Below are 10,978 nucleotides of genomic sequence, written 5' to 3'. Positions count from 1 at the left end.
CAGCAGGAGGCCGCTGGTGTTTGGCCCGAATAGAGGTGCATCTTCACTACAGCTTTAACTCCTACTGTTCCTCAGGTGTTGTCCCTAACTCAGGGGTGGGCAATTATTTCCGGTGGAGGGCCGATTACTGAGTTTTGGCAAGACATCAAGGGCCCCATGACAGGCAGCCAGGGCAGAGAAATATTAATTTTCTAAATTTTTTAGGAGCCCCGCGGGCTGGATAGAATGGCCTGGTGGGCTGCATCTGGCCTGTGGGTCGCATCTTGCCCACCCCTGCCCTAACTCATCCTCTGTCCACACACACACAACCATCTCTCCCAAGTTGAATCAGGGTTTCACCCAGGTTCTTAAGCCAGGCCCCATAAGAGCTATAGACTGATGGCTGGGGAAAGTTGTCACTTGAGCTGGTAATTTTGCAGTGAGGATGCTGGCTAACCCACTGATAGACCGCCAGCACCTTCCCACCATCTTTCCTGTCTGTCCAGGACTCACAAGTTTTCCCACGTCTCACTGGAGCCATGGGCTATACTCCTAGAAGTCCTAATTGGTATGCCTGGGAGCACGGCACCCCTGAGGACACTGAAACTCAGGGAAAGCTTTGCACCAGAGTTGATTGGGGACCATATTTTCCATTGCAGGGGGAACTCATGAGTTTGACTGGAACAACATGAGTTTGAAGGGAAGATTTAGACTGGACATAAGGAAGAACTTCTCCGTAAGAACAACCCGAACCTGGAACACATTCCTGGCAGAGGTGGTATGGTCCCAGCCTTGGAGGTGTTCAAGAGGAGGATGGATAAGCGCCTGGCTGAGCTCGTTTGAGCTCGTTAACCTCCTGCCCATGGCAGGGGACCGGACTTGATGATCTTCCAGGTCCCTTCCGGTCCATTGATTCTACGATTCTAACACCCAAAATATTGTAATTTCCCACAAAAATGAAATTCAGAGCTGGGGATGTTCCACTGAGTGTCTTGGAAAGGTTTTGTTTTGATTTGCTACCTTTTTATATTGAAAAATGGCTTCAAGATCAATAATCAAAATGTTCTGTTCCCCAAGTGTGCAAATGGACCATTTCAAGGAAAGGTTCAAATGAAAGGTTGTTGAACTCCACATTGTCCAGGTAGTGTGTTGCTTTCCATGCACCAGCATTTGCTGATGAAGAAGCGTTTGGTTAAAAGATTTTTAGCAAGCCCTTGGTTTCTCATCTCCGGGCTGGTTAGCTGAGGTGCCAGTCACCTGAGCGAGCTGTGAAGAGCAGACATGCCCTAAAAATTTGTTTCTATATGCCACTATTTCTCACCAAGTTTGCAATGGTGACGTATCCAGTCCTTGTCCTTCCATGTCCCCATCTGTAGCGGAGGGATGGCATAATAACAATGTAGTTGTCAGAGTCATTTCATCAATAGGTGGCCAGTGCTTTGAGATCTTTATGTGAGAGACTGGAGATATGGTGAGCTCGGATGTCCTGTGTATTAAACAGAAACAGGGCACCAGTGCCTTCCATCGGTGCCCACCTCAAATTTATGCAATTCAAGTTCTTCCCAATATTAGTGTGCAGGAGTTTGTGTTACAGCAGTGCTCTGTGTCTGTGTAGTCCCGGCTAGGTGGTACCTAGGGGAATGGGCCAGTAGATGGTCCTCAGGCACATGTGACACTTTTTACTTCTGTAGGCTCAGGAGTGTTTGTTTTTTGCTCTGCAGTGCAAACAGCTTCTTTTGGGGACCTTTTTACATCCTCTCTTGGCGTGCACAACATCACTGGCATTGGCACCAATGCACCCAATTTGCTGATGGTGCAAATGCAACCTGCAAAGTGGGTCCCATGCAGAACCAGCTCAGCCTCTGAATAGACCATTGCAGAAGGACCTGTGCTAATAAGTGGCCCTGAGATGAAGTCGGTACAGGCAAATTATCCTCATTATTTCTTGGGTGAGAGACCATTTCAATTAATCTGCTATGACGTGCATCCCCTAGGCCTGTGTGTGATGTTCCACAGGCTGTACTGAGTTGCGGCATATACCCCTGGCTGCTTTTAAATTTGATTTTTCTTTCCCTTTTAAATAAAGGAAAATGCAACTGAGTTCACAAGATTCTGACTTTTGTCAGGGTGAGTAATCCTGGCCCATATCAAGCCACAAAAGCCAGGAAGCTAAACATAGTTTCTTTCCAGAACCTCTGTGTCATCTGTCCTTTGGTCACAGATGCTGAGAAGGAAACAAGCCCGAAGTAGGTAGTTGGTGTCCTTCAGAAAACTCATAAAAATTATTTATTAGAGCTTGTCAAAACCAAAAATAAAATAAATGCTGTTGAAAAAAAAAACCCAAAGCACCCTGGAAGACGATGTTAAGTCCTGCTGGTTTTCTAACAGGATTGATTTCATTTTCTAATGAGGTGGTTTATTTTAAATCTAGCTTTGGAAAAGTTCATAGATTCATAGATGTTAGGGTCGGAAGGGACCTGAGTAGGTCATCGAGTCCGACCCCCTGCATAGGCAGGAAAGAGCGCTGGGGTCAGACGACCCCAGGTAGGTGCTTGTCCAGGCTCCTCTTGAAGACCCCCAGGGTAGGGGAGAGCACACCTCCCTTGGGAGCCCGTTCCAGTCTGCAGAGCTGTGCTGGGTTAATTTGTACTGAACTCCCAGAAACCCCCAAGCGCTGGGGGGTAAGGGAAAAAGGACTGCCCTTTACTCCCGAGAGCTTGTTTGGGGACCCCTCCAGAGGTATGGGGGGGAAATTAAGGTGCTGAGTGTATGTTACCACAGTGTTGATGTTTCTTTACTTGTTCCCTTCCTTTGGCCCGTTGGCTTGTAGCTCTCTAACCCCTATGATTTTCTGTATAAAAGTAGGAACTCCTCCTTGCCGCTCGTGCCAGTTTCTGCGGCTGCAGAGTTGGCACAAAATTTTAAGTTTTGCCCCCATTCCCTTGTTGACTGAACCGCCACAGTGCAGCTGGGAACGGGGAAAGAAAATGATCTGCAAAGCCCCCAAACGAAAACTCTGGGAAATAAGCAGGAACGGTCATTTGAAAACAAAAAATCCTGAAAATTTCTGGTTTTCAATCAAGCTCAGGTCTATGTGAAAAAAAGCCGAACCAAAAATCCACCTGCTAGTGGTTCAGCCTAGAAAGGAAAAGTGAAAATCTAACAAGGAAAGGAGCTAAAGTAAATTGCTCATCTAGCTACGTCCAGGCTATGGAGTGAAACGTAGGTGCAAGCTAGAGCACGCATAGCGACGATGTGGATGGCCTCTTTCCTGAACCTTTTCCCTTAGGGGAGCAGACCAAACAGCTGGTACTCCAGTGAACTGGGATGTGAGAGGCAGATAATTAACCCTCCAAGCACCAGGTTAAATGATGAAATCCAGGCCAAGCAGGGTCTGACACATGCTGGAGTCAGCAGTGTTGTGGGTGTGAGTCACTCCCAGGCAATGGTAATAATGTTTTTCATTTTTGCAAGGCCTTTCCTCTGAGAGCCTTGGCGTTCTCGACGGGCTGGGTGGGATGTTTTCAATAAGAAGCGGTGGCTATCATTTTTTTTTTTTTAATACCATGACTTTAGCGTGTTAATGAGGAGCTTGCATTCAATGTGCAGGGTCGTGTGCTCTGATACGACTGAATTAGCTGAGCGCTGCTTGAAGCCCAAAGAAGAGGCTGAGGGAAAGAGCGTGGCACCCCACCAGCCAGTGGGCAGATGCCTGGGGAAATTTGGGCAGGACTAGAAGGAGCCCAGACAGGTCTCTGTGCAGCAGATGCCAAGTGAGCTCTGGTGTGGATGGATCCCGATGGAAGCAAATGTGGCTTTGGCCTTCGCTCCCTGCATCAGCCATACATGGATCACTTGGTCCCACCCTGCTGCCTCATGCTAGCTCCTTTTGCCCGCTTGGGTAGGTCTGCCTGTGAGCGATCCACGTGCCCTGAACTCAGTCATGCCCACACCCACCTGCCAGCCATATTTCCAACCCTTATCCTCATGCGTTGGGGTGAAAACAGCCTGAGGTTGCCAGACACGCAACCAGACCAAGATGCTACTTGCCCTTTCCCATTTGTTTCCCTGCTTTGCGGCATGGTTGCTATATAGCCACAAGTGACAGGGCTGAAAGCAGCATTTCTCATCCTGCGGGTCGCAACTCAAAAATGGGTCGCAATATATGAAAGGGCTGCTAACAAACCTTAAAAATAGATTCTCCTTTAAAGGAGGGAAACATGGAAAACCGTGGCTTTTCCCCTGCAGGCTGGCAGAGCTCCAGCTTGCAAGGGGCTGCTTGGGGCCCCCTATGCCCCACACGCATCCTGTGCCCCACACCTTGGGGGCTGGGGGTGGGGGCAGCAGGTTGGGAGTGAAGGGCGCTGGGTTGGGACTGGCCATCAGTGCTTACAAATGGGTTCTGGTACAAAAAAAATTTTGAGGACCACTGGTTTAAAGTACAGAGTCCTCCAGTGGCATTCCCATCATCCCTTGCACCTGCATCTTCCAGTCCTTCTGCTCACTTTCCTTTTGTCCTCTACTCCCTGGCACCTAGCATTGGCTGTGGGCCTAGAGAAGCAGCTTGTCTTCAGAGTGGGTGGATCACCCAAGGGAGCCAGGCCAAATATAGCCTGTCCTATTCCTTACAAGGCTTGCCGGGTCCCTGATGTGCTGTACTGTTATTATTTATCTGTCCCAGCCTAGATTGGGCTGTGCCAGGTGCTGTACGTGCACAGTGTGACGGCTCCTGCCCTAAAGAGTTCACAACCTAGATATGGCGAAAGAAATTTTGGGAGGGGAAAGGAGTAAAGTGATTTTCAGGCCAGTGGCAGGAACCAGATCTGATTCCTAGACCATTGCCTTGTAACCCTGGGGCACCTGGGGCTGCAAAGCCTCCACCCCTTCTCTCACCCTAGTTCTCTCCCATCCACATGCAGCTGTTTCCCCCTTGGTGACTGATTTATCAGCTTCCTCCCAGTTAGTGCCTCTGCTCTGATGTGGAAAAGTGATTTACGGCCGCTCTGCAAGGATGACTTTTACTATGAGAAACCCACTGGAAATGGCTGGGCTGAGGTGTGTGGCTGCTTACCAAATTGCCGTTCAGGGGAGGTGCACTGGAATACAGATTCATGTTCCAGACCCCCTTTTTCTGACCTGCTGGGCTTTCGTCACCGGAGTTGGAAAGCTGGTGCATCCTGCAGCTTCCTGCATGGGCCCATGCCCCAGTCTCTGCCTGTGGGAGGTGAGCAGCTCAGCCAAGCGCTCTGTTGGGCACCCAGTCCTGCTGTCAGGACTTTTAAAAACTCTCCATTCTTCAATGACAGAGAAACCCAATATGATCTGTATATGCCTGCAGGGCCAGAGGGATAATGCTAGGCTTCTTGCCAAGACTGAGAGCAGTACATAGATTGGCTGTCCAGGTGACAGGTGTCTGAGATTAGATTAGATTAGATGAGATGAGATGAGATGGAAGGGGTGATGAGGGGGAGGGCTGGCTGAAACAGTTTTCATTGGGATGAATCCTGCTTCAGCTTACACTTTTGCAGTGCTGTTGAACTGAACTGGGATAACTGGGAGAAGGGAGAGGCACACTCATCTGGAGTGAAAGGAAGATCATTGGGAGTGAGTTGCTGGCAGTGGGGAAGATCAGGAAAGCATCATTTGGGATTGGTGGAGACATCAGTTGGGATCTGCTAAAGAAATGAGGGGACAATCGTTGAGAGGTTGGTGGGCAAAATTCATTGGGAAACCAGTGGAGGGCCTTGGGGTAAGACTGGCCTGTGACACCCAAAGAAAACTAGCTCCCATTCTTTTTTCTAACTGCTGTACCATTTACAAAGAAGGAAAGGGGGGTTGACCCCAGGGAAGGGCAGCTCATGTGTGGATGTTTTCTGCTCATTTAACTCTAAAGCAGGGAGCCAGCTGTGGGCATGGGGCACCTGAGGTGGGTTTACAGAGTAGCTTTCAGATAACAGTGTTTTGTGTGTTCCCACAAAGTTCCTTGTTCGGTGTTTGAAGAAAGGTTTTCTCTCGTAGCCCCTGTCCTGTATCAGGTTGTCTCGCATTTCATGCATTGCCATCCATCCCAAAGGATCCTGGGTGTGTGGCCAGCTCGAGTCTACTTGCCGATCACTTCTTCTTCATGCTGCCATCGAGATCCTGTGGTGAGGAGGGGAAGCGGAGTGCCCATATGAATGGATTACAGAGAAAGGCGCTTCCAAAAGGCCACTGGGTAAGCGCTACGACAGGCAAGAAACTGTGACTTGGGGGGTATTTTTAGGAAGGCTGCATCATCAGCCTGAGCTTCGAGCTGGAAAGGAAAGAACAAGCCATGATGGGAATGGAGGACTTGGCATCTGGGCACTTCGGGCTCGTCAGTGCTGTCACCACGAAGCGGGTCCTGCCCACCTGCTCCACTTCAGAGCAGGTGCCAATGAGCACACCTGACACACAAGGCTGGGGAGCAGATACGGGGACAGTGCCTCCCTAAGGGGGCCACGTGGCCTCATTTTGGCATGTGTGGGGTGGGAACGAATGGGCGGCGCCTGGTTCATGGAGATATACCTGCATAGTCTGTCCCCAGCATGGGGTGGTGGTTTGGAGGGCAGCGGTGCCTTCTAGTTTGAGCAGAGACCAGGCTTCCTGAGCTCCCTCAGGTTGGGGATTAACGAGTTAAAAGAGGAAAAGGAAGACCAGGACTCTTGGGTCCTATTCCCATTTGTGGGAGGGCATGTCCTAGGAGCCCGGATAGCTGGGTTGTGTTCCTAGCTTTGCCCCTGATCTGCTACATGACCTTAGCCACATCCTTTAGCCACTCCGCACTTCAGTTTACCCATCTGTAAAATGGGACTGATAAGCCTTGTCTCCCTTCAGGGGGACCATGGGGCCCAAATGGCAGGTGCTGTGTCACTGCATGTGAGGGAGAAGCTGAGCACAGCCAGAGTCCTTTCTGGGACAAGAATATTTGACCGCAGTTGCCAGCCTGTCGGCACCAATGGGAAGTGACTGGTGACAGGGCAGAGCTCACATGTCATCGTCAAAGCCTCTTCCTTCATTCATGTGGCCAAGGCCACCTCCCTTCTGGAGCTCCCAGGTTGGGGGGGTTGGCGTGAGGGCCTGTGTCCCAGTTAGCCATGGCAGGTGCCAGGAGAGCGGGTGCACTCCTGTCCCCCTCTCAGGTTGCCAGTAGAAAGCTGAGGGACGCTAAGCTAAGTGGACAGGTAAATGAACAGGAGCGTGGAGCTGCCAGAGCTCAGGCTGACGCATTTCCAGAGTGAATCAGAGCCATGCTGCCTCACCACCAGCCAAGCCAGGGCACACCCAGTGAGACTCTCACGCCCCGGCTCTCCGGGTGTCACAAGCATGGGCGGCTTCTCTGCCATTGCTGTTTTCACACACCCTTGTGCAAAAACTGGCTGGGCCCCTGGCAATGGCAGCTGGGGGCGCAGTGTCAGGTGGGGGCATCGGGGATGTCTTCACTGGGTCCCTGCCACCTCATTGCTGTTCTGTGGGGGGTAGGGGGTGGCAGAGAAACACAGCCCCTGGTTGGAGTCAATAAGATGCCTGATTAATAGTAATGAATGGGAAATAATAATCTGGAAGGTTCCCTTTACCTTTGTCTAAACACCCAGCTGCAGTTGCACCTCTGAAGGCAGGAAATGCGGACACAAACACGATGCCGTGCTGGACAATTTGCTTCCTTCTCCACGGCACGCACTGCTGCAGGGCAGGTCCCCAGCTGGCACAGACATCGTTCCGCTGACCTCTCTTGGGATGTTCCCATTCATGCCAGCAGAAGGGCTAGCCCATTAGCCAGGCATTGAGGTCTAGTGGCTAGAGCCGTGGGGTTGGCGGGAGGGATCTATTCCCAGTGGACAAACCATTTCCTCTCTCTGTGCCGTAAGATTTGTCTGCACTAAGGCTAGGGTCAGAAGTTACACACAAACTGGTTTAAGTGATCAGAAATGGGTTTAAACTTGTAACAGAACAGAAACTCAGTGCACATAAACCAGTTTCAAAGTGGCTGAAACTGATTTAAGAGAAACCTGGTTGAATGTCTGCAAAGGGGGGGGGCTGCCCCACCCAGGCAAACCCCGGCTGGGGCCAGGGAGGGGAGTTAAACACCCTTTCCCCTGCTCATACTTACTGCTGGCTGCAAATCCCAGAGGCACCTGGAAGCAGGAAGAGGCAGTTATGAGCAACCCTGCAGAGTCCTGTTGATGTGATTCTGGGCTGCAAATCCCAGAGACCTCTGGGGCAACAGGAAGAGGAAGTGAACACACAGCCAGAGAGCCATGCTCTAGTACCTCTAGCCTGAGCCACTGCAGGCATGTGGCTGCATTTCCTGAATCAAAGGTAAATGTCTGTTCACTTCTGTTTCAATTTAATCTGTGCAGTTCAGACTAACCTGCAAAGACAGAATCGATTCAGCTTCAGGCTTTTTGACTTTCTGTGCTTCGCCTAAGGGTTCACCTTGATTCCTGCTACTGGTGGCCAGTTACCAGAGTAGCTGCACCACTACAGAGAAGGCAGACAAAGCTGCTATTGAAATAAACCTCCTAGACAGATTGCAATGGAACAGCTTCAAGATGACAATGGTTTATTCTCCCCAGCAGGCTTCAAGGATTAGGCCAACCCCATGGCTGGAGTCCATCCTCATTGAGCAAGCACCAGGCCTGCTTCCCACCATGGTGATGATAATCCTAGGTAATGATCGTGACATGCCGTGTAGGCAGAGGTGTGCCATCAAGGCCAGCAAGGTAACAGCCCATCTGTAGGATCAACGAGGCTGTATCTGTTGTAACGGTGTTGTCACCTTTCCCCTCTGTCTTGCCTGTGATGGCAGTGCTGGGAACGCTCTCCCTAGCGTCTGCCTAAAGCCCCTCTCGTGTTCCCAAATGAGATTTGCATTCACTTGCTTGGGCTCTGCTCCATTAGCCATTCGCTGAGAGCACAGAAGACTTTGTACTGTCGTGTACATCAGCTGTGCCAGGATCTAGTGTGATGAGTCTGCCATGGATTTTTTAGAGCCAGAACAATCTTGTCATTAAGGGCACTTGGAAGGGAGTGTTGGATCTTCAATAGCAGAATATGGACCAGGGAATTCACATTGGAGGACCTGGGAGAACTGGGTTGAATTCTGACCCCTGCCACAGACTCCCTGCATAACCTTAGGCACATCCCTTTGTCTTTCTACGGCTCCTCTCGATCTGTAAATTGGGGCCAGTATTCTTCGCCTCATCCATCCTGTTGGTTTAGACTGTAAACTCTCCAAGCCAGGGACTCTTATGTTATGTTTGTACAGTGCCTAGCACAGGGTGGGGAGTGCCAATCTGGCCAGCATTTTAAGTGCCACTGCAATACCAACCATTACTAATAATGTGTTGCTTTCAAACTTGGACTGATCACTAGGGAGTGGTCAGTTTTGCAGATTTGATGAACTTCCTTATGGAACGGCACAAAAGGATCCTACTCTCTGCAGTAGGTCATCCCTGCAGAATGGGTGTCATTAACTCCTCCTGGATTTTGAAACCCTTTCAGATCTATCACAGGTGGGTTTTCTTTGGGATTTTCAACTCGCAGAGAGAGCAGACAACTCGCTCAAGCCCACCCTGATCTCTATAAAGTTATGCCCATTTCCACCGTCTTCTCCTTTACATACTTGTCTCCTCCATGATGCCTCAGAGCTGCTTTCTACTAAGATCCCTCTCCTGTATGCTGTGTGTGTTTGAATTGGATCTTGTGGAGAGTGGGGGCCAGACCACAGACCCCAAAGCCAAATGATCCCAGCCAAGGGGCTGGCTGTAGCCTGTTGTTCAGTTTTCAGTTCAGCAGCTTCAGCTCATCTGGGAACTTAAACTCTTCAGGATAGGATAGTAACATGGGTCTTCTTGCCTGTGAACTATTTGCGCTGTGGGTAACCACTGCATTCGATGCCATACAGGCATGGAATAAGAGGCAGTCCTTGCCTCAGCACTTGCTGTCTAAAATGCACAAGAGCAGGGGGTGGGAATGGAAGGAGGGACACAGAAAGACCAAGTAACTTGCTTAGGGGCACACATCCAGTTAGTGGCAGAGCTGGAAATAAAACCCAGGTGTCCTGATTCCAGGCCAGCACTCTCTCCTCTGTGCCATGCTCACGTCTCTCTGTAAAGAATAAGTCTCTTCCAGCCATTGCATACAAATGACTCCTCTGCTCATTCCCCTATTTGACAGCAGATCAATTCTGATCTGTTTGGCTGGGTTTAAATCCAGAACAACTCAATGAAGTGACTCCAGATTTGTCCTGACTTAAAGGGAGCAGAATCTGGTTGATTCCATATGCTTTGCAATATTCAATATTCAGAATCTAGTGCAGATCTGCCAACTTAAAAAGATGAAAAGTGCTTTGAAGAGCGTGTGTCCGTGCATAAAAAATATTACGGGGACAATGCCTCTGCAGTAAAATGTGCTGTAATACTGAGAGCGAGTGTGAACTAGTGAATCCAAATGCAAACTGTTCCTATAATTGCACTAGATCACTATAGCAGTATTTTGCTGGTCACCTGGACATCTCAAAGTGCTGCAAAAACAGTGATGAGTTCAACCTCAAAAGCCAGCTCAATGCTGGGGAAAGTAAGGCAGAGAAGAGGGAAATGACTTTCCAAGGGGTACGTACAGCAAGTTAATAACAGAATCAAGACTAGAAATCATTTCTCTGGATTTCCAGCCCTATGCCCTCCTTTGATGTAACCCAGTATTTGGAATCAGGCTGATTGTCAGTCCCTGAGGATACACTCCAGGGTTTCTGATCCTACAACAAAAGGCAGAGGTTTGAATTCTTTTCCAGACCTGCAAAGTCAGGTGTCCTGGTGCTTTTTGCTCTCCTTTGCTGCTTTTGGAAAAAAACAGTCCTTGGGTTTCAAGAAAAGGAAACAAATTTGGATTAATTTTGATTTAAAGGTGTGTAGAGGGCAGATTTGGGCGGCGGGGTATATTCAGTCTGGCACTGTCTTGTGTTTCCTTGCCCCCACCTCCT

Source organism: Alligator sinensis, unplaced genomic scaffold, assembly GCF_000455745.1.
Source record: "Alligator sinensis unplaced genomic scaffold, ASM45574v1 scaffold872_2, whole genome shotgun sequence".
Taxonomy (NCBI): domain Eukaryota; kingdom Metazoa; phylum Chordata; order Crocodylia; family Alligatoridae; genus Alligator; species Alligator sinensis.
The sequence above is the reverse complement of the archived record's forward strand: the minus strand, read 5'-3'. Positions refer to the sequence as shown.